The sequence below is a fragment of the Pleurodeles waltl genome, chromosome 6 (genome assembly GCF_031143425.1).
Source record: "Pleurodeles waltl isolate 20211129_DDA chromosome 6, aPleWal1.hap1.20221129, whole genome shotgun sequence".
NCBI classification, from domain to species: domain Eukaryota; kingdom Metazoa; phylum Chordata; class Amphibia; order Caudata; family Salamandridae; genus Pleurodeles; species Pleurodeles waltl.
The window spans coordinates 700,021,248-700,049,167 of NC_090445.1; positions in this window are offsets into that span (position 1 = coordinate 700,021,248).

The following is a 27,920-nucleotide window of genomic DNA, read 5'->3' on the forward strand; positions in this document are numbered from 1 at the left end:
CCCTCACCATGTCCAAGCAGGTCAACGCAGTTTCCTCCTCCTGCTACAACACCCTCCGCATGCTCCGTAGAATCTACAAATGGATCCCGACGGAAACCAGAAAAACTATGACCCAGGCCCTCGTCAGCAGTGGACTAGACTACGGAAACACACTCTACACAGGCATCCCAGCAAAAGTCATTTTCTGATGCAACAACATCCATACCTCATGACTCCGGTCTTAGAAAAGACAGGAGTCATGCCCACCAACCCAATGGCCATCACAGGGTACCAGGGTCCCCTGGGCATGGCCATTGCACCCAGTGCCATGTAGAGGGCCAATTCCAGGGACTCCAATGGCACTTTAAAAAAAAAAGACTTACCTGTACTTACCTATACTTACCTGGGTTGGGGTCCCCCACTCTTCACTGTCCCTCTGGTGTGGGTAGGGGTGTCCCTGGGGAGGGCATCTGTGGGCTTATTCCATGGTGTTCCACCATGGAAATAAGCCAACAGGTCCCCTAATGCCTGCCCTGACCTAGCCATTAAAAAATGGTGCAATCCTCCCTCCCATGCATGATTTTAGCACAGGGGATAAATATGGCGTACCTGGAGTCTGTAGCTCCATAAATTTGGCGCTAGACGGGTCTAACACCAAAGTATAAATATGGAGTTAGTTTTGCACTGAATTAGTGTAAACAAAAATTAAGCAAATTCAGCGCAAAAGAAGTATAAATATGCCCTGAAGTTAGTTAAGATATTAAAGATTCGATTAAGGCACCCAATGAGTGGCCTCTAATTGTGAAAGGATTGGTTTTTACAGATACCTACCCCATCAAGAATAACATGGATCTGTTTAGTGTCTCCGTGGGGATACTGGCTGCTAAACATTTCGTTGGAGCAATATTAGCGATTACCAGAAGAATTGGACCTAGAATTACAACTGTTGGTTTTTGTCCATCTCAGGGCATGTAGAAACTGACTTCTAATACCCGAATTGCTCACAGTGAAAATTCACTGTACTGGCAGGGTTTCATTTTCTAAATCACATCTATAGTACATCTTCCCACTTTTGCAGGATGTTTGAATCAGGAATGATAACTTGCCCTTAAATATAGGTGTTTGTGCACCTAAGTGAAACGTAGATAAGAAACCACTTCTGTTATTCTGGCACTCAGATACAGCTTATATTGCGTTATTGGAAAAGGTTTTATTTAAGTTACATGCTTGCGCCTATGGACAATGCCAAGGACTTGACTTGAAACGTGAACGAGATGTATACTCAATCAAATTAATCATCAGCAATGGGAGTGTAGGGCTGGGTTAAGGAGTCCTGGAGCGCTTGCTGGAAGCAGACATTTGTCATTATACTGTGAACCATTGTATATTATCCATTGTTTTCTGCAAGATCTAAGGATGTGGACCCAGCCAGGCATGCTATTTGAGCGCTGATACACAAGACACACATTGCACCACAAGTCTGTCTCGTGCTTTACAAGGTGACCTGGGCCCTTTGCTGGTGCCTTCAGTTTCTATCCGGTATTGCATGTCTTCTGCACTCACCTGCAGATCTCAACACACTGGTCCATTTCCTTCTCCGTGCAATTTCATTTTCTATCTTGGGGACATCAGGGAACTTAATGGGGCTCACTCTTGTTGTTCAGCCCACACTGTGTTGGTGCCTTTGCTTGGTATTTTTGTACGTGAGGTGTTCTTTAAGGCTCCCTTCTATTCTCTTTGTCCATTTTCACCTGCAAGTCTTATCCTATGTTTGCTTTCAGACAGATTTCTATGATAATGGTACGCACACATTCTTTTCCTTTTCTTTCATTTCTATGGGAACATCTTGCCTTTTTCAAAGTTTACCTGAATATTTTACCATCCTATAGTAATAACCTAACCTTTATCATTCTCACTTTCTACAATCCTGTAGTAAAGTTCACTGTTTACTTTGGTTCAGATTTATCAAGCTTTTCCGGAAGTATAAAGTCAAAAAATTTGACACAAACCAGTTCGAACTGTTCATAAACTATTTACTATGCAGCACTAATCCTGATTTGAGCTGAAAAGTGGACCAACAGAAAAAAAACAGAGCATTGCACTACTTTGTGGGCCTTTACATCAAGGGGCGTCCCATGGGTAAAACACTGGTGTTTATGTAAAATGAAAGAAAGTATGCCTCCTCAAGTTGTAGAAATGTTTTCTTTCCTCTGAACTTTTCCAACTTTGCCTTTGTGTTGAATTGTACATTTCACATATCAACTTAGAAACATTTTAGACTATGTTGAAACTATGTCTAAACATAGACTTTTGCACCGAAAAGGTACCCTTCCACTACAAATCCAGTGCTAAAAATCAGATCCACAGTCAAACAATATGTTTCAAGGGTGTTTGAGTGGAACATAGTAGCCTAAAGTAGGCTAATTTAGGAGGATAGAGCAACAGAGCAACATCTTAGTAGATGATGCATTGTAAATGCTTTTAAATAGGACTTACTTCTCCTGGCAAAGAGTTGAAGAACTTTATGTGGGTACCATGCTACTTCAGAAGCAAGGGTTAGTGCTTAATCCAATGGGTATTGGAATTAGCCCTATGCTCCAAAGGAAATCATTCCAAGCATTCACTCCAATTTCTTTAAGGTTGATTAAATTAATAGAAGTTAGGAGTTGACCACTTGTTTCGGCTATGTGAGTACATGCAAGTTGTTGATGAGATTAGTAGCTAGCCTCGGGGAGCTTAGGCATTGTTAGATTGCAGGGATATGGTTTCAAAGGAGACATGTTTTATTAAATAATGTGTGGGAAGTTTGCAGACACTCAGTAATAGAGAATAAGGCAGACAGGTATTCGACTCAGAGTAGTCTATGCTGAGAGAGAGGAGATATACAGACAATGGAGGGCATGAAAAGGGCCGCATGGAAAGAGAAAAGGAGAAAGAACAGTTGCAAGTTTATTGCTGTCCTTGTGTTGCCCAATTTCTGTCTTCTTGCTTGTAATCACTCAGGTAGACAGTTCCATCCCATAACGTATGTCCTGCACTCATGCCCTCCTCCTGCACTCCATTAGCCAGCTACCTTCATGGTTCCATACACCTCTGTTCCCATTCTAATATACACTCTCCCAGCTTGTGCCCCAGGCTTATGGCTATCCCACTATTGTCCCATCCAAATGTTTTTCTATGCCAAAGTAGGAGGCTGGCCAGGTTTGTAGTGGGTACCTTGGGTACCAGGTCCAGTTATCCCTTATTAGTGAAATGAAATGTAGTAGTGTTCTAGCAGCTTAGGCTGATAGAGGTTGCTATAGCAGAGCAGCTTAGTTGAACTAGGAGACGTGCAAAGCTCTTGCAATACCACTTATGGTCACAAAGTACTTATACACAAGTAAAGACAATAGTCAGTGTTACCAAAAATAAAGGTAGTTTATTTGGGTGACACAGTACCAAAAATATCTTAGAGGCAATACTCATTCTGGAAGTAAGTGTTATACACAATAAATACACTAGACACCAAAACAAGGCAAGTAATTAGACATAGGATAGTGCAAACAATAAGAAATAAGAAATGCTATAGAATGCAAAGGGAGAAAATAAGATGAGGGGCAACACAAACCATATACTAAGAAAGTGGAATGCAAATCGCAAATTCCCCCCTAGACAAGTGTAGTGTGTGCAGAATCGCTGGGAGAGTAAGAATACAGCAAAGGTAAGTAAATTACCCCACCCCAGAGCCCAGAAAAGCAGGAGCAAAGTACTGCAAGTTTCCTTAGGACACACTAAAAGTCGTGCTTAGAGTCACTGCAAGAACCAACCAAGTCTGCAAACAACAAATGGTGGATTCCTGGACCTGAAGACCTGCAAAGGAAGGATACCAAGTCCAGAAGTTGAAAGAAGTTCCAGGGAGGACAGGAGCCCCTGCCAACTCAGAAGAGGATGCAAAAGAAGAGTCCCCAGTTGGATGAAGACTACCGAAATGCACCCTAGAAAGATGCCAGAGGGTTCCTGCATGATGCAAAGGATGTCCCATGACATGAAGTTGGAAGCAGGCGAGTTTTGGTGCTGGATTTCTCCAACAAGCCTTGGTTCTGGCAAAATTATGTTTTGCAGATAGCAGCCCACTGCCTTTGAGGGACCAACTGTACCTTACAGGCCCTCTCAAGTGCAGCAAACCACTTGTTAATGTCATCCCCCTATTTGTAAGGGGGGACTATCTTATGCAGGTTTCTGGAATCTTGCTCTCTAACAGGATTGCTATCAGAAACATTGCTGCTGCCACCATGGGGAACTAACCCCAACACCTGCCTTTCCCTCTCTACATCCAGAGATTCAATGTCTAAGGCCAGCTGCTGCTGTTTAAGCTTCAGCCTGGCCTCTTCTAACCTCAGCTTTCTGAGTTCCCTTTCCATTAAGTTATCCTCAGGGTGGGAGCCTTGGGAATTGTGAGACACAGAGGAAATATGGGAATTGACAGTGAGAGACCTGTCCCTAACTGGCTGGACCCTAGTAGCCTGGCCTTTAGGAGTGAAAGGTACCTTACTAATGTGTGACCCCCTCCCACTAGCAGTGTCACTAGGTGGCCTGCTAGTTGGCAGGTCTTTGGAAGAACCCTCCTCAGTCTCTTCAGGGAACTCCTCTGAGTCTGACTGGGCACCCTTCCCTCCTACCTCCTGTTCTTTGGATGGGCCAGACTGGTTCTGGTCACTTTCTAGGAGAAGGTTAAAGATAAAGGCCCTCATTCTGACCTTGGCGGGCCGCGGAGGCCGCCCGCCAAAGTCCCGCCAGCAGAATACCGCTGCGTGGTCAAAAGACCGCCACGGTTATTCTGAGTTTCCCGCTGGGCTGGCGGGCGACCGCCAGAAGGCCGCCTGCCAGCCCAGCGGGAAACACCCTTCCATGAGGATGCCGGCTCCGAATGGAGCCGGCGGAGTAGAAGGGGTGCGACGGGTGCAGTTGCACCCGTCGCGATTTTCAGTGTCTGCATGGCAGACACTGAAAATCTTTGTGGGGCCCTGTTACGGGGGCCCCTGCAATGCCCATGCCATTGGCATGGGCACTGCAGGGGCCCCCAGGGGCCCCACGACACCCCATACCGCCATCTTCTTCCTGGCAGCCAAAACCGCCAGGAACAGGATGGCGGTATGGGGCTCGGAATCCCCATGGCGGCGGGAAACCGGAGGTACACCGCCGGTTTTCCGTTTCTGACCGCGGCTGTACCGCCGCGGTCAGAATGCCCATGGGAGCACCCCAAAGTCTTTGGGAGGATTCTTGCCAATGCTTACACCTCTTTCTATGCAGAGACCCCTCAAACTTTTAAAGTTTAAACTCTCATAGTTTGCCTGAACAATTTTGGGAGTGAGCTCTACTGCAGACATGATAGAAAAGGTTTAGGACAGAGAGAGAAACAGTTTTAGAACTTTTGAAAGCACAGAGAAAAAACTTTTTCAAACTATTAGAAAACTTAAAAAAGTTTTCAGAACTTTTCAGAAACTTTTTAGAAAGTTTTAGAGAAGGACAGTTAAACTGTTTGGTTCAATGTGTATATCTTGAAGTATTTGGTATATGTTTTTTGTCATGAGGAGCACCAATGACAAAGTGGTAAAGCAGTTACAAGTACTTATCCCACCGCTGCACCACCAATGTAGGAGGCTGGCCTGGCTTATAGTGGGTACCTTGTGGTACTTACACCTTGTGCCAGGTCCAGTTAGCCCTTAATAATAGATTAGAGGTGTTCTAGCAGCTTAGGCTGATAGAGGTAGCTATAGCAGAGCAGCTTAGGCTGAACTAGGAGACATGCAAAGCTCCTACTATACCACTTATATCACTTAGCACTATATCATTAGAAAACACAATACTCAGAGTTACTAAAAATAAAGGTACTTTGTTTTAGTGGCAATATGCCAAAAGTATCTCAGAAGATATACTCCATTAGGAGGTAAGTAATACACAGAAAATATATACACACAAACCAAAATCAGGTAAGTAACAGTTAGAAAACAAGTGCATAAAATGTAGAATCACAATAGAATACAATAGGGAGAAATAGGCCTAGGGGCAACATAAACCATATACTCCAAAAGTGGAATGCGAACCACAAATGGACCCCAGGCCTAGTGTAGTGAGTAGAGGGTCGCTGGGAGTGTAAGAAAACACTAAGGGTGTCCAAAATACCTGTAGCAAGGTAGCCTCTTTCTAGCCTTGTTCCCCCACTTTTGGCCTGTTTGTGAGTATATGCCATGGTGTTTTTACTGTCTCACTGGGATCCTGCTAGCCAGGGCCCCAGTGCTCATAGTGGAAACCCTACGTTGTCAGTGTGTTTGATATGTGTCACTGGGATCCTGCTAGGAGTAAAGTTACCCTACTACCCCAGAGAGACAGTAAAGTTGAGATAGGGGATTCTACAAGGACAACAACTGACTGCAAAGCACTGATGATGGATTCCTGGACCTGATGACCTGTAAAGGAAGGGGACCAAGTCCAAGAGTCACGCAAGTGTCCAGGGGGGACAGGAGCCCACTAAACCCCGGATGAAGGTGCAAAAGGGCTGCCTCTGGGTGGAAGAAGCCGAATATTCTGCAACAGTGGAAGATGCCAGGAACTTCTCCTTTGGTTGGAAGATGTTCCACAGTGTGCTGGAGGATGCAGAGTTGTTTCCACGCTGAAAGACCACAAACAAGCCTTGATAGCTGCAAGAGTCTTAATTGATGATTTTGGGCCCAGGAAAGACCAGGAGGTTGCCCCTTGGAGGAGGAGACAGAGGGTGCTTAGCAACATGGAGAGCCCACTCAAAAGCAGGCAGCACCCACAGAATTACCTGAACAGGCACTTGGAAGATCTGAAGACGACGGTCAACTCAGAGCAACAAAAGATGATCCCACAACGTCGGAGTCCAACTCAGCGAGTGGGGCAATGCAGGACGGAGTGCTGGGGACCTGGGCTAGGCTGTGCACAAAGGAAGTCTTGCAAAAATGCACAGAAGCCCGAGCAGCTGCAGTTCACGCAGAACACAGGATTACTGTCTGGCATGGGGAGGCAAGGACATACCTCCACCAAATTTGGACAGACGGGCCACTGGACTATCGAAGACACTTGGATCGAGCTCCTGTGTTCCAGGGGCCATGCTCGTCAGGATGAGAGGGGAACCAGAGGACCAGTGATGCAGAAGTTTGGTACCTGCGTTAGCAGCGTGAAGATTCTTTCGCCCCACAGGAGATTTCTTCTTGGCTTCCAGTGCAGGGTGAAGGCAGACAGCCGTCAGAGCATCCACAACCAGTAAACAGTCGAGAAAGCTGGCAGGATGAGGCGCTACAATGTTGCTGGTAGTCTTCTTGCTACTTTGTTGCAGTTATGCAGGCGTCCTGGATCAGTCAGAGGTCGATCCTTGGCAGAAGTCGAAGAGGGAAGTGCAGAGGAACTCTGGTGATCTTTTGCATTCGTTATCTGGTGAGATACCCACAGGAGAGACCCTGAATAGCCCACAGAGGAGGATTGGCTACAGAGAAAGGTAAGCACCTATCAGGAGGGGTCTCTGATGTCACCTGCTGGCACTGGCCACTCAGAGCTGTCCATTGTGCTCTCACACCTCTGCATCCAAGATTTGCAGACATCTGGGACACACTGGAGGAGCTCTGGGCACCTCCCCTGGGAGGTGCTGGTCAGGGGAGTGGTCACTCCTCTTCCCTTTGTCCAGTTTCGTGCCAGAGCAGGGCTGGGGGGGATCCCTGAATCGGTGTAGACTGGCTTATCCAAGGAGGGCACCATCTGTGCCCTTGAAAGCATTTCCAGAGGCCAGGAGAGGCTACTCCTCTCAGGCCCTTCACACCTATTTCCAAAGGGAGAGGGTGTAACCCTGTCTCTCAGAGGAAATCCTTTGTTCTGCCTTCCTGGGACTGGGCTACCTCAAAGAGGCCGCAGTAAAATAAATGGAATCATGACCTTGGCAGATACCGCCAACGTAGACAGCCACTTTAACACTCCGACCGCCACGGCGGTAGAAACAAACACAGCGGCGGTAACCGCCAACAGACAAGCGGAAGACTATGTACCGCCCACCCTATCACAAGATGCCTATCCGCCACCTTTTCCGGGATGGAACCAGTGTGAACAAAAACACGGCGTAAACAGTACACATAAGGGAAAACACTCAATTCTCCACACCCCACGAGGAAACAGGACGCCATAGAGCCTGAATTGCAGATACTGCCGATGCTGGTCTTCCTTCTCTTCTAGCAGGAGCACCAAAGATGGCAGCGACGACCACGGTGAGTACTGCACCTACAATACAGGGGCAGGGAAAGGGAAAAGAGAGTGACACACACATGCAACATGCAACACCCCCACCCTCACCCACAACACCATACACACAAATACATGCAGCAACAGTACACATACACCCCCCCAACCCCTGGAAGCACGCAAGGACAAAAGGAAATGATTTGAACGCATGTAATCATGTGAAATCTCATTTTCAAAGTTCGAAATCTAGTAAATACAATTATGTACACCAACTACACAAGTCCGGATAGTGCACCAATCATTGTCCGTGGACCACTGGGCCCAAAATGCATGGGCGAAGCCCACACATGATACCTGACTGGAAACGGAGAGAACACTGGAGGGGCATCAGATCAAAATGAAACAGGCACCTCAGGGGGAGAGGAAGGGGGGCACCTCAGCCAGATGAACGCATGACGCCACTGCTGCACGAGGGAGCACCATGCCCATTGCTTTATCCTGGGGAGTGCAAAGCCACAGTCTCTCAAGTCTCTCCAGTGGGTGGGTTGCCCACTGCTTTATCCTGAGGAGTGCAAAGCCACAGTCTCTCAAGTCTCTCCAGTGGGTGGTTTGCCCACTGCTTTATCCTGGGGAGTGCAAAGCCACAGTCTCTCAAGTCTCTCCAGTGGGTGTTTTGCCCACTGCTTTATCCTAGGGAGTGCAAAACCACAGTCTCTCAAGTCTCTCCAGTGGGTGGGTTGCCCACTGATTTATCCTGGGGAGTGCAAAGCCACAGTCTCTCAAGTCTCTCCAGTGGGTGTGTTGCCCACTGCTTTATCCTGGGGAGTGCAAAGCCACAATCTCTCAAGTCTCTCCAGTGGGTGGGTTGGTCACTGCTTTATACTGAGGAGTGCAAAGCCAAAGTCTCTCAAGTCTCTTCAGTGGGTGGTTTGCCCACTGCTTTATTCCGAGGAGTGCAAAGCCACAGTCTCTCAAGTGGATGTCATTCTCCACTAGTTCTGGAGGGGACCAGGTGCCCAGAGTGCTTCATCCTGCCAAGGACTGAGGTAGTGGATGTCATTCTCCACTGGTTCTGGAGGGGGCCAGGTGCCCAGAGTGCTTCATCCTGCCAAGGACTGAGGTAGTGGATGTCATTCTCCACTGGTTCTGGAGGGGGCCTGGTGCCCAGAGTGCTTCATCCTGCCAAGGACTGAGGTAGTGGATGTATCTCTCCACTGGTTCTGGAGGGGGCCTGATGCCCAGAGTGCTTAATCCTGCCAAGGACTGAGGTAGAGGATGTCATTCTCCACTGGTTCTGGAGCGGGCCTGGTGCCCAGAGTGCTCCATGTGCAGTCTGGCCGGTACAATTCACTCACTTGGGTGTGCGTGGCACGACATTGGTGAGGTACAGGTAGCATGATATGCCATGGAGGCAGCAACATACCCCACACTACTGCGCTTTCGCATTCCACCGGCAGGTGCCAACAGTGATGACAGTAATGCTTCATGGAAGCTGCCCAGGGTCCTGGAACTCACCACCAGCTTCGGACGACTGACCACTGGGGATGGTAGGCATGTCTGCAGTGGATCCACTGTCCGAGGACAATGTGGGGCCGCTGGTGGTGCTGGCGGCGGTGTCTGTGGTGGCGGTGCTGGCGGCGGTGTCTGTGGTGGTGGCGCTGGCGGCGGGGTCTGTGGTGGCAGTGCTGGCGGCGAGGTCTGTAGTGGCGGTGCTGGCGGCGGGGTCTATGGTGGCGGTGCTGGCGGCGGGGTCTGTGGTGGCGGGTCTGGCGGCGGGGCATGTGTCAGCACCTGCTGAGGGAGAAAGCAGGATGTCTCCTGCAGCCTCGGACAGCTGCTCACCGGGGAAGTGGCTGGGGATTGTCGCAGCAGCTGTAGACGTGCCAGAGGCGGTGCAGGTGGCGCTGCAGTTGGCGGTACAGGTGGCGGTGCAGGTGGAGGTGTTCGCCGCCGTACAGGTTGACGTGGACAGAAGGTGTGACACTGGTCCCTCAGTCTGTGCCACCATGCCCTCTCCTGACCTGCCCTTCCCCACCTTTGATGGTTGCGCAGTTGGCTTGTCACTATCCCCTTTCGTTTTCGCTGACCCCTTTGTGGCTGGTGGTTTTGGCTTCTCCCTCCGGAATGTGGGCACCTTTTTCACCTTGGCAGGTGGCGGAATGTCCTTGCAATCGCTACGTGGCACACTGGCAGCCCTGATGGTTGGCGCACTCCATGACCCGGCTGTTGCTGGCACTACTGTGCCTGGGGATGTGGTGGCTGAGGTGCTGGGCTGGGACCTGGAAAGCCTGGCCCTAGGGGCGGGACGGGGGGGGAGATGTAGGGAAGAGGTCAATGTTAGCCAGGAAAAGGTTTTTAGACACACTGGGACGGGTAGATGGAGGGGGTTTGGGAGTGGAGGAAGAGGTAGTGGTTGTCGGAGGTGTACGTCTGAATTCGGGTGAAGGTGCATGGGCTGGAGGCTGTTGTGAGGTGGATGGCTGTTGGGTGGGTGTGTGCCGGCATTTGTGTACTTTGGGAGGATGGCTCACAGACACAGTGGGAGAGGACACTGGGGATGTGTGAATGGTAGTGGGTGTGGTGATTGCACATGAGCGGTGTGTGGTGATGGGCGTTCTGGTGATGGAGGTAGTGGCTGAGGATGTAGTGCATGCAGGTGTTAGTGGAGACGAGACTGGGAGGGAGGAGAGAGACGTGGAGGAGGGGGACACAGTGGGGGAAGTGGATGTTGGTATGTTTGCATGGGTATGTTGCTTGTATGAGTGCCTGTGGGATGTGTGGTGCTTATGTTTGCCTTAGCCACTCTTGTGTGTTGATGTGTGTATATGCTGGTGTGATGGTGTGCTTGGGATAGGCTGAGGTACAGGGGATTGGATCTGGGTAGAGGAGGTTGGAGGGGGAGGCTGGACACAGGTACAATGGCTGCCATCAGTGCTGAGGCCAGAGCCTGAAATGCTCTCTGTTGGGCTGCCTGGCCAGAATGAATGCCCTCCAGTTATGCATTTGTTTGTTTCAAATGCCTCTCAACACCCTGGATGGCATTCAGAATGGTAGACTGCCCAACAGTGAGGGATCTCAGGTGGTCAATAGCCTCCTCACTGAAGGCAGCAAGGCTGACTGGGGCAGGGCCTGAGGTGCCTGGGGCGAAGGAGATGCCCACCCTCCTGGGTGAGTGGGCATGGGACCAACGCTGAGGGGCTGCTGGTAGGGCAGTGCTGGTAGGGGAGGTGGTGGCTGTACCTGTTGATGCAGTGGGCACAGAGGGGCAAGCCACTGCAAGGGAGCTCCCATCAGAGGAGGAGTTGATGTGGCTGGTCTGCTCCTGTCCCCACCGGGTAGCTCCCCTCGCCCTCCGTCCCACTGGTGGCTTCAGACTCCGTAGCTTCACCCTCCAGGACCAAGTGGGATGCAGCTCCCGCGTGCTCCGGTGCCAATGCTCCTCCGCATGATGATGCTATTGCACACAAGAACAGGGAGACCACAAAAAGGTGGGGGGAGACAGAAGAAAGACATGTTCAGTGCATGCAACACCACTACCGTTGGCGGACACAACAGACAGTGAGCAGCCCTCTGCACTACGCCATGCACTTATAGTTCCTCGATTTTTCACATGCCCATGGGGTACGAGGCCAATGCTGCACACCTGGAAGTCACAGGAGCCTGACTAGGTGTAGATGGCTCTTACCACTAGTGGGGTTGGGGTGCCACATAGCCTGCCTCACAGGGGACCTTGCCTACCAAGATCACCCTGGCTTAGGGGAACCCACTGCCCAGCTCCCCTGCCCAGACATCTCGTAATGCGTGCAGAGTCAGCTGAATGAGAGTGTACTCACTCCCTTGAGGCTGCTGTGATGCCCTCAAGCGCCCATCCAACTCTGGATAGGCCACCGCCAGGATCCGGAACATCAGGGGGGTCATGGTGCGATGGGCACCCCTCCCACATTGGGAGACCATCCCCAGCTGGGCCTCCACCATCTTCTTGCTACAGCAGCGCAGTTCCTCCCACCTTTTCCAGCAGTGGGTGCTCCGTCTGTGGTAGACCCCCAGGGTCCGGATGTCCTTGGTGATGGCACGCCAAATACCCTTTTACTGGTGGGCACTGACCTAGAGGAATGGTACAGGGGGAAAGGACATTACTTACCCGGCCGGACCGTCATACTCATTGCCCACCAGTTTCCACCCATGCCATGATGCACATACACTCACCATCCGCACATGTAGGCCTCAGCTACCCCCCATGTATCTTCCAGCCACACCACTCAAAGCAGGCATTGCCCATTCACTATGCTTAAAGTGTACTCACCTGTTTGTCTGGAGGACCGTACAGTTGCGTGTACCGGAGGAGGACCCCATCCACAATGCCCTTTCCCCAGACACTGTAGCCATCGTCGCTTCCAGACACAGGTCACAGCAGCACTTGCAGTGTAGGTCCTCTCCTGTTGAAGGTCAGGTATCAAGTGAGTGAACAGACAGAAAATGGCGGTCACGTCTGCGGCGGTGCGTACCGTCACCGCCGGCATACATCGTCATTGGCTCCTCTGACCTATAGGGCCCAATGTTAACCAATGATGAATTGTGCTGCGGTCTTCGACCGCCCACCGCAACGGTGTACAAAGCCACCGTAGTTACCTCACATCTCCTTGTCCCACCTTACAGGTCAGGTAGCCACCATTTCAGGGGGCCACATGGCATTAATAATAACTGCGTCACACCTATCTAGGCCTGGAATACACACAGTTACAGGCACATTACGGATCAATACATTTCTGCAAATTACATTTTGTGATACCTCAGTGTTGGCTGACTCTCTGCTCGCTGTTCTCGTCCATAGGGCACGTCTGCTGGGGCAGGTGATGAGATGGCGGCATCCTCTGGTGTATAGACCCCTGGTGGACCTGTTGATAATGGAAGAGAGACATATCATAGTCACATACAGACTTGATCGTGCAACAATCCAGGAACTGTGTGCCCAGTTGGAGCCAGACCTGATGACAGCTATCCGCCATCCCACAGGGATACCCCCTCTAGTGCAGGTCCTGTCAGTACTCCATTTCATTGCAAGTGGTTCCTTTCAAACAACAGTGGCCATTGAATCAGGGATGTCCCAGCCAATGTTCTCTAACGTCTTGTCCAGAGTGTTGTCTGCCCTGCTGAAAAAAATATGCACAGCTACATCATGTTCCCTCAGGTGGAGGATTTGCCCACAGTGAAAGGTGACTTCTATGCCCTGGGACATATCCCCAACATCATTGGTGCCATTGATGGGACACATGTGGCATTAGTACCCCCACGCAGGAGTGAACAGGTGTACAGAAAAAGGAAGAGCTACCATTCGATGAATGTGCAGATGGTGTGTTTGGCAGACCAGTATATCTCCCATGTGAATGCCAAGTTTCCTGGCTCAGTGCACGACGCTTACATTTTGAGGAATAGCAGCATCCCTTATGTGATGGGGCAACTCGAGAGGCACTGTGTGTGGCTAATAGGTGAGGCCAAGGACCCAATACAGTGTGAATAGGTGTCTGGGTATGGGGTTGTCCCTAAGGGTTAGTGTGTGTCTAACAGTTGTCCCTCGATATTTGCAGGTGACTCTGGTTACCCCAACCTGTCATGGCTACTGACCCCAGTGAGGACTCCCAGGACAAAGGCAGAGGAACGCTACAATGAGGCACATGGGTGAACTAGGAGGGTGATCGACTCACCTGTGGCCTCCTGAAGGCCAGATTCCGGTGCCTCCATATGACATGTGGTTCCCTCTACTACTCACCAAAGAAGGTGTGCCAGATCAACTTGGCCTGCTGTATGCTGCACAACCTGGCATTGCGACGGCAGGTGCCTTTTCTGCACGAGGATGGGACAGCTGGTGTCTTGTGGAAGCTGTGGAGCCTGTTAACACTGAAGAAGAGGAGGCAGAAGAAGAGGATATCGACAACCGAAACAACATAATCATGCAATACTTCCAGTGAGACACAGGTAAGAAGATGTCACTGCCTCCCACATCTCATACAATTGTTGCAGCTAGCATAAGTCTGTCATTTTCACTCAGTGTATGGACCCTGACTTGTCACTTTGCCTTTCCATTTCACAGATGTGGGTCCCACTTTGTGTCCTCTGCTATATTTCCTCCTGGCCTACAGCTGTGTTACATCAGTATGTGCACAAGTAAATTGACATTGCTATATTCCATGGTTATTGCAATTACACATTTGTGAAAGCACAGACTGACTCCAGATTGTTTGTGATTGAAGTGTGTTTATTTCTGTGCTACTAAGTGGAGGGGGTTGTAAAATGTGCTGGGGGGATGGTGGAGGAATGTCCATGGCAGAGTCAAGTCTATTTGTTTCACAGGTGCATTGTCCATGGGGGCATAGGAAGTGGAGCAATGGCAGTTGAAGGATGGACAGGGTGACAAAGTGGGACAGAAGGTTGACATTCCGGGGGGTCTCATTTCCTTGCTGGTGTCTTGGCAATGTTCTCTGTCTTGTTCCTGGATCTCAGGGACCATTGGGGGGTAGTTCTACATCTGTAGGGGGTGGGGTGCTGATGTCGTGTTCCTGTGGCGGTGCCTCTTGTCCATTAGTGCCGGTGGAGGGCTGTTCATCGACCAGGCTAGTGTCAGGGGCCCCTTGTTGTGCCACTGTGTCCCTCCTGGTGTTGACAAGTTCTTGCAGCACCCCTGCAATGGTGACCAGGGTGTTGTTAATGGACTTCAAGTCCTCCCTGATCACAAGGTAGTGTTCCTCCTGCAGCCGCTGGGTCTCCTGAGACTTGGCCAATACCGCTGCCATCGTATCCTGGGAATTATGGTATGCTCCCATCATGCTGGAGAGGGCCTCGTGGAGAGTGGCTTCCCTGGACCTGTCCTCCCCCTGTCGCTCAGCATTCCTCCCAGCTTCCCTGTTGTCCTGTGCCTCTGTCCCTTGAACCATGTGCCCACTGCCACTGCCCCCAGGTCCCTGATCGTCCTGTGTTAGTGGGGTTGCCTGGGTTCCCTGTAGTGGTGGACACACTGCTGATTGACGTGTCCTGGGGACAGAGGGATGGGCCCTCTGGGTGGGTGCTGTGCTAGTGTTTCCTGAGGGGGGAAGGTCTGTGGCGGCTTGTGACTGTGTCAGGGGAACCAACTGTCCTGAGGTCCCTGATGGGCTGGGCTGGTCATCTTGATCTAGTTGTGCAGAGCTGCTGTCATCACTGTGGGTCTCTTCTGTGGGGGGACTGGATATGTCTGGCACCTTCTGTCTGGTGACGTTGGGTAGGGGTCCTGTAGGGGTGTAAAAGCATGATTATTGCATCTGTGTGTGCCATCATTTGCAATGGGTGAGTGACCCTCTACTCCAGTGCTTGTATTCCTGGCTTGTTCCTTGTGTGATAGTTGGTTTGGGGTCTGTGTGGGTACCTGTACAGGACATGCTTTGGTGATGGGTGTCCATGTATTGGTGTTACATGCAGGGCTTGTTTTTAGGATATGTGGGTTGTGTTGGTGGGGTATCTGTGGGTTGTTGGGGTGATGGGTGTGAGGGTAAGGGTAGGGTATGTGATGGCATGCAGGTAGGGTGGGGGATAAAAGTAGTAAAGATTTGACTTACCAGAGTCCAGTCCTCCTGCTACTCCGGCAAGGCCCTCAGTATGCAGTATTGCCAAGACTTGCTCCTCCCATGTTGTTAGTTGTGGGGGAGGAGGTTGGGGTCCACCGCCAGTCCTCTGTACTGCAATCTGGTGTCTGGAGACCACAGAACGTACCTTCCCCCATAGGTCGTTCCTCCTCTTCCTGATGTCATCCCTAATTATTGGATGCTGTCCCACTGCGTTGACCCTGTCGACAATTCTGCGCCATAGCTCCATCTTCCTTGCAATGGATGTTTGCTGCACCTGTGATCCGAATAGCTGGGGCTCTACCCGAACGATTTCCTCCACCATGACCATGAGTTCCTCCTCAGAGAACCTGGGGTGTCGTTGAGGTGCCATGATGTGGTGTGGGTGATGTGTGAGATGGTGTGTGTTGTGATGTGTGAGGGGATGTGTTCTTGTGTGTTGTTTGAGGTGTGTGGATATTGTGTAAGTGATGGTGTTGTGTTTCTGTGGATGCTGGTGTCATTTAGGGTAGTGTCTCTCTCTGGCCTGCTTTCAAATTTCTGTTAGCAAGGGTTTGTGGGTAATGTGGGTGTGTGTTTTATATTGGATTGGGTGTGGTGTGTGTATGTGTATCATGTGTGTGTATTTCAAATTGTCCAATGTGGTGGTGTTTTGTATATGTGTGTGTATTTTGAGTGCAGCGGTGTGTACCGCCAATGGTTTACCATGGTTGAAAGACCGCCGCGTTGATTCGTGGGTCGTGATAGTGTGGGCGTATTCTTGTTGGCGTGACGTTGTCGGTTTTGTTATCGCCAGTTTATCATTGACCTTTGGTTTGGCGGACGTGTGTGGGTGTCTGTATTGTGGCGGATTCTGAGCTGTGGGTCGTAATATCTGTAGCGGAATTCTGCGGCCGCAGCGGTATGTTGGCGGTCTTCTGCACGGCGGTAAGCAGGATTTACCACCAGGGTTGTAATGAGGGCCTCAGTAACTTTGCACCTAACCTTCACCAAGTGAGGGTTAGACATATAGGTGACCTATAAGTTATTTAAGTGCAGTGAAAAATGGCTGTGAAATAACGTGGACGTTATTTCTCTCAGGCTGCAGTGGCAGTCCTGTGTAAGAATTGTCTGAGCTCCCTGTGTGTGGCAAAAGAAATGCTGCAGCCCATAGGGATCTCCTGGAACCCCAATACCCTGGGTACCTAGGTACCATATACTAGGGAATTATAAGGGCGTTGCAGTGTGCCAATCAGAATTAGTAAAATTAGTCACTAGCCTGCAGTGACAATTTTAAAAGCAGAGAGAGCATAAACACTGAGGTTCTGGTTAGCAGAGCCTCACTGATACATTTAGGCACCACACAGGGAACACATACAGGGCATACTTTATGAGCACTGGGGTCCTGGCTAGCAGGATCCCAGTGACACATAGGCAAAAACAAACATACATACAGTAAAAATGGGGGTAACACGCCAGTCAAGATTTTACTTTCCTACACCTTGCCCAAGGGGCTGGCCGCCTGTAGGAGGCTGGGCTGGTTTGCAGTGGGCACCTTCGGTACTTACGCCTTACGTCAGGGCCAGTTATCCCTTATTAGTGAAATGTATTAGTGTTCTAGCAGCTTAGGCTGACAGAGGTAGCTATAGCAGAGCAGCTTAGGCTGAACTACGAGGAATGCAAAGCTCCTGCAATACCACTTATAGTTGCACAGTACTTATACACAAGTAAAGACAATACTCAGTGTTACCAAAAATAAAGGTAGTTTATTTGGGTGATACAGGGCCAAAAATATCTTAGAGGCAATACTCCTTCTGGAGGTAAGTATTATACATAATATACACACTAGAGACCAAAATAAGGTAAGTAATTAGACATAGGATAGTGCAAACAATAGGAAATGCTGTAGAATGCAATGGGAAAAAATGGGTCTAGGGTCAACAGAAACCATATATTAAGAAAGTGGAATGGGAATCACAAATTACCGCCTAGACAAGAGTAGTGTTAGGGAATCGCTGGGAGAGTAAGAATACAGTAAAGGTAAGTAAATTGCCCCACCCCAGAGCCCAGGAAAATAGGAGTAAAGTACTTCAAGTTTCCTTAGGACACACTACAAGTCGTGATTAGAGTTATTGCAAACACCAAGCGAGACTACAATCAACAAATGTTGGATTCCTGGACCTGAAGACCTGCAAGGAAGGAGACCAAGTCCAGAAGTCAGAAGAAGTTAGGAAGGACAGGAGACCCTGTCAACCCTGAAGAGAGTGAAAAAGAAGAGTCCCCAGTTGGATGAAGACACTTGAAATGCACCCAAGGAAGATGTCAGTGGGTTCTTGCATGATGCAATGTATGTCCCAAGAAGAGATGTTGAATGCAGGCGAGTTTTGCCGCTGGATTCGTCCAACAAGCCTTGGTTCCAGCAAAGTCGCATTTTGCATCAAAATGGCGCTATCTGGGCCCAGGAGGAACCTGGGGGCCTCAACACTTCTGTGAGGAGGAGAAGGGGGCTCTCAGCACTTTGGAGAGCCCTCAGAACACCAGACAACACCCACGGGAGTCCCAGCACACGGGGACAAAGGAGGTGCAAAATGAGGTTGGAGCAGCACTACAAAAGAAGGTCCCACGCCGCTGGTGGTCAACTCAGCGAGTTGAGCATCGCAGGATAGAGTGCCAGGGACCTAGGCCAGGCTGTTCACAAAGGAATTTTGCAAATAGTGCCCAGAGGCCTCAGGAGCTGAAGAAGATATGGTGCACAGGGGTACTGTCGTTCTTGGGGAAGGCAAGGTCTTAACTCTTCCAAATTGGGTCAGCAGGACCTCAGGACAGTCTGTGTCAAAGTGGTCCACCACCTGTGTTCCAAGGAGCAAGCTTGTCTCCAGGAGAGGAGTCCAGGAGAACTGTTGACTTAGAAGGTGCCTGCATGAGCAGGGAAGTAACGCCACTGGAGATTTCTTCGGTACTTCTGGTGCAGGGTGAAGACAGGGAGTCCCCAGAGCATGCACACAGTTGCTGGCTGGAGCTGAAGTTGCAGAGGAAAAGTAGCCCTTCTGGATACTTTGTTGCTGTTACAGCGGTTCCTATAGCAGTCTGCAGTCGATCTGAGGTCAGAGAATGAAGTAATAGTTGCAGAGGATTCCTGCTGGAAACTTGCAAGTAGAATCTGAAGTGAAACCCACGGGAGAGACCCTAAATAGCCCTGAGAGGGGGATTGGCTACCTTATCAGGTACGGACCTATCAGAGGCTTCCAGAGTGTCCCCGCACCTTGGAAAATAAGATGGCTGAAGTCTGGAATACACTGGAGGAGCTCTGGGCATCACCCCTGGGGTGATGATGGACAGGAGAGTGGTCACTCTCCTTTCCTTTGTCCAGTTTCACGCCAGAGCAGGGACTGGAGGTCCCTGAACTGGTGTAGACTGGCTTATGCAAGGAGGACACCACCTGTGCCCTTCAAAGAATTTCCAGAGGCTGGGGAAAGCTACCCCTCTCCAGCCTGTAAAGCCTATTGGCAAAGGGAGAGGGTGCAACTTTCCTACACAATCCACCCTCAAACGAGGGACAATAAGGCTAACCTTGCCCAGATGAGTCTTCATTGTCTAAGTGGAAATATCTGGAGAGTCCATCTGCATTGAAATGGGTACTCCCAGGTCTATGTTCCACTGTAAAGTCCACACCCTGTAGAGAGATGGACCTCCTCAACAATTTAGGGTTTTCACCTTTTATTTGTTTAAGCCATAATAGAGATTTGTGGTCTGTTTGAACAATGAAGTGACTCTCAAACAAGTAGGGTCTTAGCTTCTTCAATGCCCAGACCACAGCAAAGGCCTCCCTCTCTATGGCAGACCAACGCTATTCTTTAGGAGTCAACCTCCTGCTAATAAAAGCAACAGGTTGATCCTGGCCCTCTAATTTAAGTTGTGATAGTACAGCCCATACCCCTAATTCAGAAGCATCTGTTTGGACAATTAATTTTTTGGGAGCAGTTTGGGCTCGTCAAGACAGGTGCAGAGCACATTGTCTGCTGAAGTTCCTCAAAAGCTTTCTGACAGCTAGCTGTCCATAATACCTTTTTAGGCATTTTCTTTGAAGTGAGGTCATTAAGAGGGGCAACAATGGACCCATAGTTCTTAGTGAACCTCCTATCATACCCACTGATACCTAAGAAGGCTCTGACCTTGGTCTGCGTAGTAGGGGGATCCTAGTCCAAAATGGTCTGAATCTTCCCCTGTAGTGGTTCAATCTGTTCTCTACCTGCCAGGTGGCCCAGATAAACCACTTTTCCATGCCCTATCTTTGAACCCTTGATAGTTAGGCCTGCTTTTTGCGGGGCCTCCAAAACTTTCCAGAGCTGGACCAGGTGGTCATCCCAGGTGGAGCTAAAGACAGCAACACCATATAAGTATATTGCACTGAAAGCTTCCAAACCTTCGAGGACTGTATTCACCAGCCACTGAAAAGTGTCAGGTGCATTTTTCAAACCAAAGGGCATAACATTGAATTGATAATGCCCTCCTATGGAGGAAAGTGCAGTTTTTGCTTTAGCATCCTCTGACAATTTGATCTGCCAATACCCTGCAGTCAAATCAAATGTGCTTAGATACTTGGCAGAAGCCAGTGTATCTATTAGCTCATCTGCCCTGGGTATAGGGTGAGCATCAGTTTTGGTTACACTATTAAGACCCATATAGTCCACATAAAACCACATTTCTCTCTTTCCTTCTTTGCTATGCGGTTTGGGGACAAGCACCACTGGGCTGGCCCAGGGGCTATCAGAAGCCTCAATAACACCTAGATCTAACATTTTCTGGACCTCAGTTTTTATGCAATCTCTGACATGGTCAAGCTGCCGGTTAATCTTACTCTTGACAGGTAAACGGTCTCCAGTATCAATTGTAAGTTCACACCAGGTAGTTGTACCAGGTATGAGAGAAAAGAGGTCAGAAAACTGTCCTAGGAGATTTTTGCAGTCCTCCCTTTGCTCAGCAGTGAGGCAGTCTGCAAGAACTACTCCTTCCACTAAGCCTCAGCTTCAGTGTTGAAGAAGAGCTCAGGGAGAGGGTCACTCTCTTCCTCCTGTCCCTCATCTGTGGCCATCAGCAGGGATTAGTCAGCCCTGTCATAGTAAGGTTTCAGGCGATTGACATGAAGCACCCTAAGGGGGCTTCTGGCAGTGCCCAGATCCACCAGATAGGTGACCTCACCTTTCTTCTCCACAATAAGATGGGGACCACTACATTTGTCCTGGAGTGCTCTTGGTGCCACAGGCTCCAATACCCACATCTTCTGTCCTGGGTGGTACTCTGTCAGGATAGCCTTCTGGTCATGTCATTGCTTTTGGAACTCTTGGCTGGCCTGAAAGTTTTTTGTGGCCTTTTTTGATGTACTCAGCCATTCTAGATCTTAGGCCAAGTACATAGTCCACAATGTCTTGCTTTGGAGGTTTTAAAGGTTGTTCCCAATTCTCCTATTAATAGCAAGGTGTCCCCTAACAGGGTGACCAAATAGGAGTTCAAAGGGGCTGTAGCCCACTCCTTTTTAGGGTACCTCCCTGTAGGTGAAAAGGAGGCATGGCAAGAGGACCTACCATCTCCTTTTGAGTTTCTCTGAGAGTCCCATGATCATGCCTTTGAGAGTTTTAAACCTCTCATCCAGTCCATTTGTTTGTGGATGATAACGGGTGGTGAACTTGTAGGTAACACCACACTCTTTCCACATTGCCTTGAGGTATGCAGACATGAAGTTATTACTTCTGTCTGATACAACTTCCTTTGGGAAACCCACCCTGAAAAAGATTACCAGGAGGGTTTTTGCCACTGCAGGTGCTGTAGTGGTCCTTTAGGGGATAGCTTCTGTATACATTGTTGCATGGCCCACTACCACAAGGATGAATCTATTGCCAGAAGCTGTTGGATGGTCAAGGGGGCCAACTATGTCAACCCCTACCCTTTCAAAGGGCACCCCAACCACTGTCAGTGGGATTAAGGGGGCCTTTGCGGTGCCACTAGTCTTGCCACTGGCTTGGCAGGTGACAGAGTAGCAACAAAACTCCTTTCTGTCTTCTGACATATGGGTCCAGTGAAAATGTGGAACAAGTCTGTCCCATGTTTTACTCTGGCCTAAATTCCAAACCAAGGGAATGTCCCGAGCTAGAGCTAGGCGGAATTCCCTATACTGGAGGGGGATGACCAGTCTCCTGGTGGCACCAGGTTTAGGGTCCCTTGCTTCAGTATAGAGGAGATTATTCTCCCGGTAAACTCTGTGGCTGTTATTGACATCCCCATTCTGCTGTTTGACAGCTTGCTGTCTCAGACCCTCTAGTGTGGGAAAGGTCTATTGTGCCACACTCAGTTCTTCCCTGGCAGGCCCCCCCTGCACTTAAAAGCTCAGCTGTATTGTCTTCCAGCTCCTCTGGTGTAGGTTCTGCACAGGGAGAGGATTCCTCGTCCTCAAAAGAGGAATCATCTGGAGAGGAGGGATACTGGACAAGGGTTTGCCCTTCCTATCCCTAGTTTTTGGGAGCACTTGGTCCATTTTTCCAGGATCCAAGTCTCCCTGTCCTATTTGCTTCTTGGCCTGAGCCCTAGAAAGAGCAAAGATATGCCCAAAAATGCCCAGCAATGCTGCATGGGCCTCCAATTCCACCTCAGCGCAAGCTGAAGCCTCCAAATCATTTCCTATCAGCCATTCTACAGGTAAGTAAGTGGCTACCACAACTTTCTTTGGACCAGTAACTCCCCCCCCCCCCCAGTTGAGATTCACAACAGCCATTAGGTGGCTAACAGTGTTGCTAATGGTGTCTATCACTTTGTACTGATTACCAAGTAGGTGCTGCTCAGGGGCAACCAGTTTCCCTATCACAATAGTGACACTGGCACCTGTGTCCCTGTAGGTCTCAACCTGAATACCATTTATTAGGGGTAGTTGCTTGTACTTATCCACATTAAGGGGACAAACAACTAAGGTGGCAAGATCAATGCCACCATAAGAGACTAAAACAGCCTCAGTGGTCTCCCTAACTAGACCAACCCCCACTACATTACCAGTGGTGAGCCCCATTACAACCTTTGACTAGCTATTAGTTGTGCTCTCCCCACCACCACTGCTATTACTAGGGGCACTAGTGGAAGCAGTTGGGGTTGTGTTGGTGGGAGGTTTGGTGTTTTTGTTTGGACAAGTGGGATCACTTACCCTATAACCTTTGGCTTTACAGAGAAAACGCCATGGCTTTTTATGATTGTGAGAAGAGGATTTGTGCCCTCCACCCCCAGAGGATTTTTGTGGACCTGATGAAGACTAAGAAGATTCTTTCTCTTTGTCCCCACCCTTGTCATGTGACTTACTATCCTTCGTCTTGCTGTCTTTTTCACCCCCTGTATGAACCTTTCTGTTCACCTTTGTCCTCACCCATTTGTCTGTCTTCTTTCCCAATTCTTGGGAAGAGGTCAGATCCAAGTCCACAAGATACTGATGCAACAAATGAGACACACAATTATTCAACATATGCTCTTTCAGAATTAAGTTATATAGGCTTTCCTAATCAGTCACCTTACTTCCATTTAACCAACCTTCTAGGGCCTTCACTGAACAGTCTACAAAATCTATCCAACCCTGTGATGACTCCTTTCTGGTCTCTCTCAACTTTATCCTGTATTGTTCAGTGGTTAATCCCAGACCATCTTAAAGTGCAGTCTGAAGAATGTGGTAGTTATCTGCATCATCCTCCCTGACAATAAGGAGTCTTTCTCTCTCCTTGCCAGTGAAAGATAGCCACAGGATAGCAGCCCACTGAACTTGAGGGACCCTCTGATCTTTACAGGCCCTCTCAAGGGCAGCAAACCATCCTTCATCTCCATCCTTGTAAGGAGGGACAACTTTATGCAGATTTCTGGAATCAAATGAGGGTTCTCTAGCATTAGAATACCTGAAATTGCTGCTGCCACCATGGGGAACTAACCCCAAACCCTGCCTTTCCTTTTCCATAGCCAACAGCCCTGTCTAAGGCCAACTGTTGCTGCTGTAGCCTCAGTCTGGCCTCCTCTAAACTCAGCTTTCTGAGTTCCCTATCTAGGGACTGGTCCTCAGGGTTATAATTGTGGGATATATCTGAGACAGAAGTAACATTTCCCTAACTTGAGCTACCCTAGTGACCTGGCCAGTAGGTGTGAAGGGAGTCCTTCTAGTGTGGTAACCCTTCCCACTCCCAGTTGTACTAAGGGGCCTGTTAACAGAAAGATCAGTGGAAGGACCCTCCCCAGGATTATCAGTGTGCACCTCTGAACCTGCCTGATAGGAATCTTCCTCTACTCCCCTATCTGGCTGATCTGGACCAGTGCTAAGTCCCTGGTCATCCTTCAGGAGAAGGTTTAAGAGCAACTCTTTATTGGGGTTCTTCCCAATCCCAAAACTTCTTTCGGTAAAGAGACCCCTCAAACCTTTAAAGTTAAGATTCTCATAGGTTGTTTTCACAACTCTAGGGGTAGCTTCTACAGAAGACATATTGAAAGAGAAAAAGTTTAGGAAAGTGAGTAAAAAGTTAGTAGACTAACAGAGCTAACTTTTAAGAGAAAAGAAGAAAACTTTTCAAAAACTTTGTAAAACTTTTTTCAAAGTTTAAATAACTTTTTAGAAAGTTAGAAATTAATTATAGGCATAGATTATGTATAGCTTGAAGTATTGGAGCAAGCTTTTCTTATGAAAGTCACTAGTAACAAAGTGGTAAAGCAATTGCAAGTACTTATCCCACAGCTGCACTACCAATGTAGGAAGCTGGCCTGGTTTATAGTGGGTACCTTGGGTACTTACACCTTATACCAGCTCCAGTTATCCCATATTAGTGAAATATAGTAGTGTTCTAGCAGCTTCGGCTGATAGAGGTAGCTATAGCAGAGCAGCTTATTCTAAACTACGAGACATGCAAAGCTCCTGCAATACCACTTATAGTTAAACAGAACGTATACCCATGTAAAGACAATACTCAGTGTTACCAAAAATAAAGGTAGTTTATTTGGGTGACACAAGATCAAAAATATCTTAGTGGCAATACTCCTTCTGGATGTAAGTACTATACAATATATACATTAAACACCAAAATAAGGGAAGTAACTTGACATAGGATATTGCAAACAATAGTAAATGCTATAGAATGCAATGGAAGAAAAATACCAAACCCAATACCCAAACCATATACTAAGAAAGTGGAATGAGAATCACAAATTCCCCCCTAGACAAGTGTAGCTTTTAGAGAATTGGTGGGAGAGAAAGAATACAGTAAAGGTAAGTAGATTACCCTCCCCAGAGCCCAGGAAAGTAGGAGTAAAGTACAGCAGGAACCAAGCAAGACTACAAACAACAAATGGTGGATTCCTGGACCTGAAGACCTGCAAAGGAAGGAGACCAAGTCCACAAGTTGGAAGAAATTCCAGGAAGGACAGGAGCCCCTGCCAACCCAGAAGAGGGTGTAAAAGAAGAGTCCCCAGTTGAACAAATACTGCAGAAATGCACCCAAGGAAGATGTCAGAGGGTTGCTGCATGATGCAATGGATTTCCCACGAAGAGATGTTGGATGCGGGTGAGTTTTGGCACTGGCTTCGTCCAACAAGCCTTGATTCCAGCAAAGTCGCATTTTAAGTCAAAATGGTGCTATCTGGACCCAGGAGGGACCTGGGGGCCTCAACTCTGTATGAGGAGGAACAGGGGGTTTTCAGCACTTTAGAGAAACCTCAGAACACCAGACAGCACCCACAGGAATCCCAGTATTCTGGGACAAAGGAGGTGCAAAAAGCAGTTGGTGCAGCACTACAAAGGAAGGTCCCACAGCACCGGAGGTCAACTCAGTGAGCTGAGCATCAGAGGATAGAGTGCTGGGGACGTGGGCCAGGCTGTGCACAAAGGAATTTTGCAAACAGTACACAGAGGCCTCAGGAGGTGAAGAAGATGCTGTGCACAGTGGTACTGTCGTACTCAGGGAAGGCAAGGTCTTACCTCCTCCAAATTGGGACAGCAGGACGTCAGGACAGTCACTGTAATAGGGGTCTACTACCTGTGTTCCAAGGAGCACACTTGTCACCAGGAGAGGAGACCAAGAGAACTGGTTGTCGACTTAGACGGTGCCTGTGTGAGCAGAGAAGTGACTCCGTCACTCCACTGGAGATTTCTTCGGTCCTTCTGGTGCAGGGTGAACACCGGGAGTCCCCAGAGTGTGCACACTGTGAAACTATTGCAGTTGCTGGCTGGAGCTGAAGTTGCAGAGGAAAAGTAGCCCTTTTGTATACTTTGTTGCTGTTATAGCGGTTCCTGGAGCAGTCTGTGGTTGATCCAAGGTCAGTGGATGAAGTAGTAGTTTCCTGCTGGAAACTTGCAAGTAGAATCTTAAGAGAAATCCACAGGAGCTACCCTAAATATCCCTGAGAGGGGGATTGGCTACCTTATGAGGTATGGACTTGTCAGGAGGGGTCTCTGACATCACCTGCTGGCACTGGCCACTCAGGCCTCCAGAGTGTCCCAACACCTTCAAAAACAAGATGGCTTAATTCTGGGACACACTGGAGGAGCTCTGGGCACCACCCTTGGGGTGGTTATGGACAGGGGAGTGGTCACTCCCCTTTCCCTTGTCCAGTTTCATGCCAGAGAAGGGACTTGAGGTCCCTGAACCAGTGTAGACTGGCTTATGCAAGGAGGGCACCATCTGTGCTCTTCAAAGCATTTCCAGAGGCTGGCAGAGGCTATCCCTCCCCAGCCTGTAACACCTATCCCTAAAGGGAGAGGGTGTAACACCCTACTCCCAAAGGAAATATTTGGTTCTGCCTTCCTGAGACTGAACTGCTCAGACTCCAGGAGGGCAGAACCCTGTCTGTGAGGTGGCAGCAGCTGCAGCTGCATTGCAAGACTCACAGAGCTGGTTTGGCAGTACTGGGGGTTCATGGTGGAGCCCCCAGGATGCATGGAATTGGCTCCCCAATACCAGATTTGTAATGGGGACAATTCCATGATCTTAGACACCTTACATGGCCATATTCGGAGTTACCACTATGAAGCTACATATAGGTATTGACCTATATGTAGTGCACGCGTGTAATTGTGTCCCCTCACTCACAAAGTCCCAGGAAGTGGCCGTGAACTATGTGGGGGCACCTTTCCTAGTGCAAGGGTGCCTTCACACTTAGTAACTTTGCACCTAACTTTCAGTAAATGAAGGTTAGTCATATAGTTGACTTATAAGTTACTTAAGTGCAGTGAAAATGGCTCTGAACTAGTGTGTGCACTATTTCACGCAGGCTGCAATGGCAGGCCTGTGGAATGGTTTGTTGGAGCTCCTTATGGGTGGCAAAATAAATGATGCAGACCATAAGTCTGAGGTGGCTTGTGGGGCTCTCACCACATTCTTTTACCCATAATCCTTTGCAAACCTCAAAAGTTCGTCAAAAAACACCTTTTCATCACATTTAGGTGACATAAAGTTCTGTAATCTGAGAGAAGCTACACATTTCCTTCCACCCAGCTTTCCCCCCGAGTCTCTCAATAAAAATGGTATCTCACTTGTGTGGGTGGGCCTAGCGCCCGCAAAAGGAAATGCCCCAAAACACTATGTGGACACATCAAAATTATCAAATACTAAACTACCTGTTTTTGGGAGGGGTGGGGACCTACCTTTTTGGTCCAGGGCTCAGCAGTCATATAGGGAAACTTACCAAATTCAAACATATCTAAAAGCTAGACCCCTGAGGGAATCCAAGGAGGTGTGACTTGTGTCGATCCCCCAATGTTTTCTTCCCCAGAATCCTCAGCAAACCACAACTTTAGCAAAAAAATCAAATTTTTCCCATCTTCCTGTGTGGGATCACTGCACCAGGACACATTTCCTACCACCCAACTTTCCCCTCAGTCTCCTGGTAAAAATGATACCTCACTTGTGTAGGTGGGCCAAGTGCCTGTGACAGGGAAGAGCCAAAAACATGTCAAAAGTGAGGGGGAACCAAAGCGGGTCCACAAGGGCAGTGTGAAAAAAAAAAAAATGTGTCTGAAAAGTGCAGCAGAATTTTTATCGGTATAGATGAGACAATTCTGGGTGGTAGGAATTTTGTGATTTCCTGCAGATTCCTGAAGGTTCAATCACAAAAATATGGGAAACATTTGTAATTTCCAGCAAA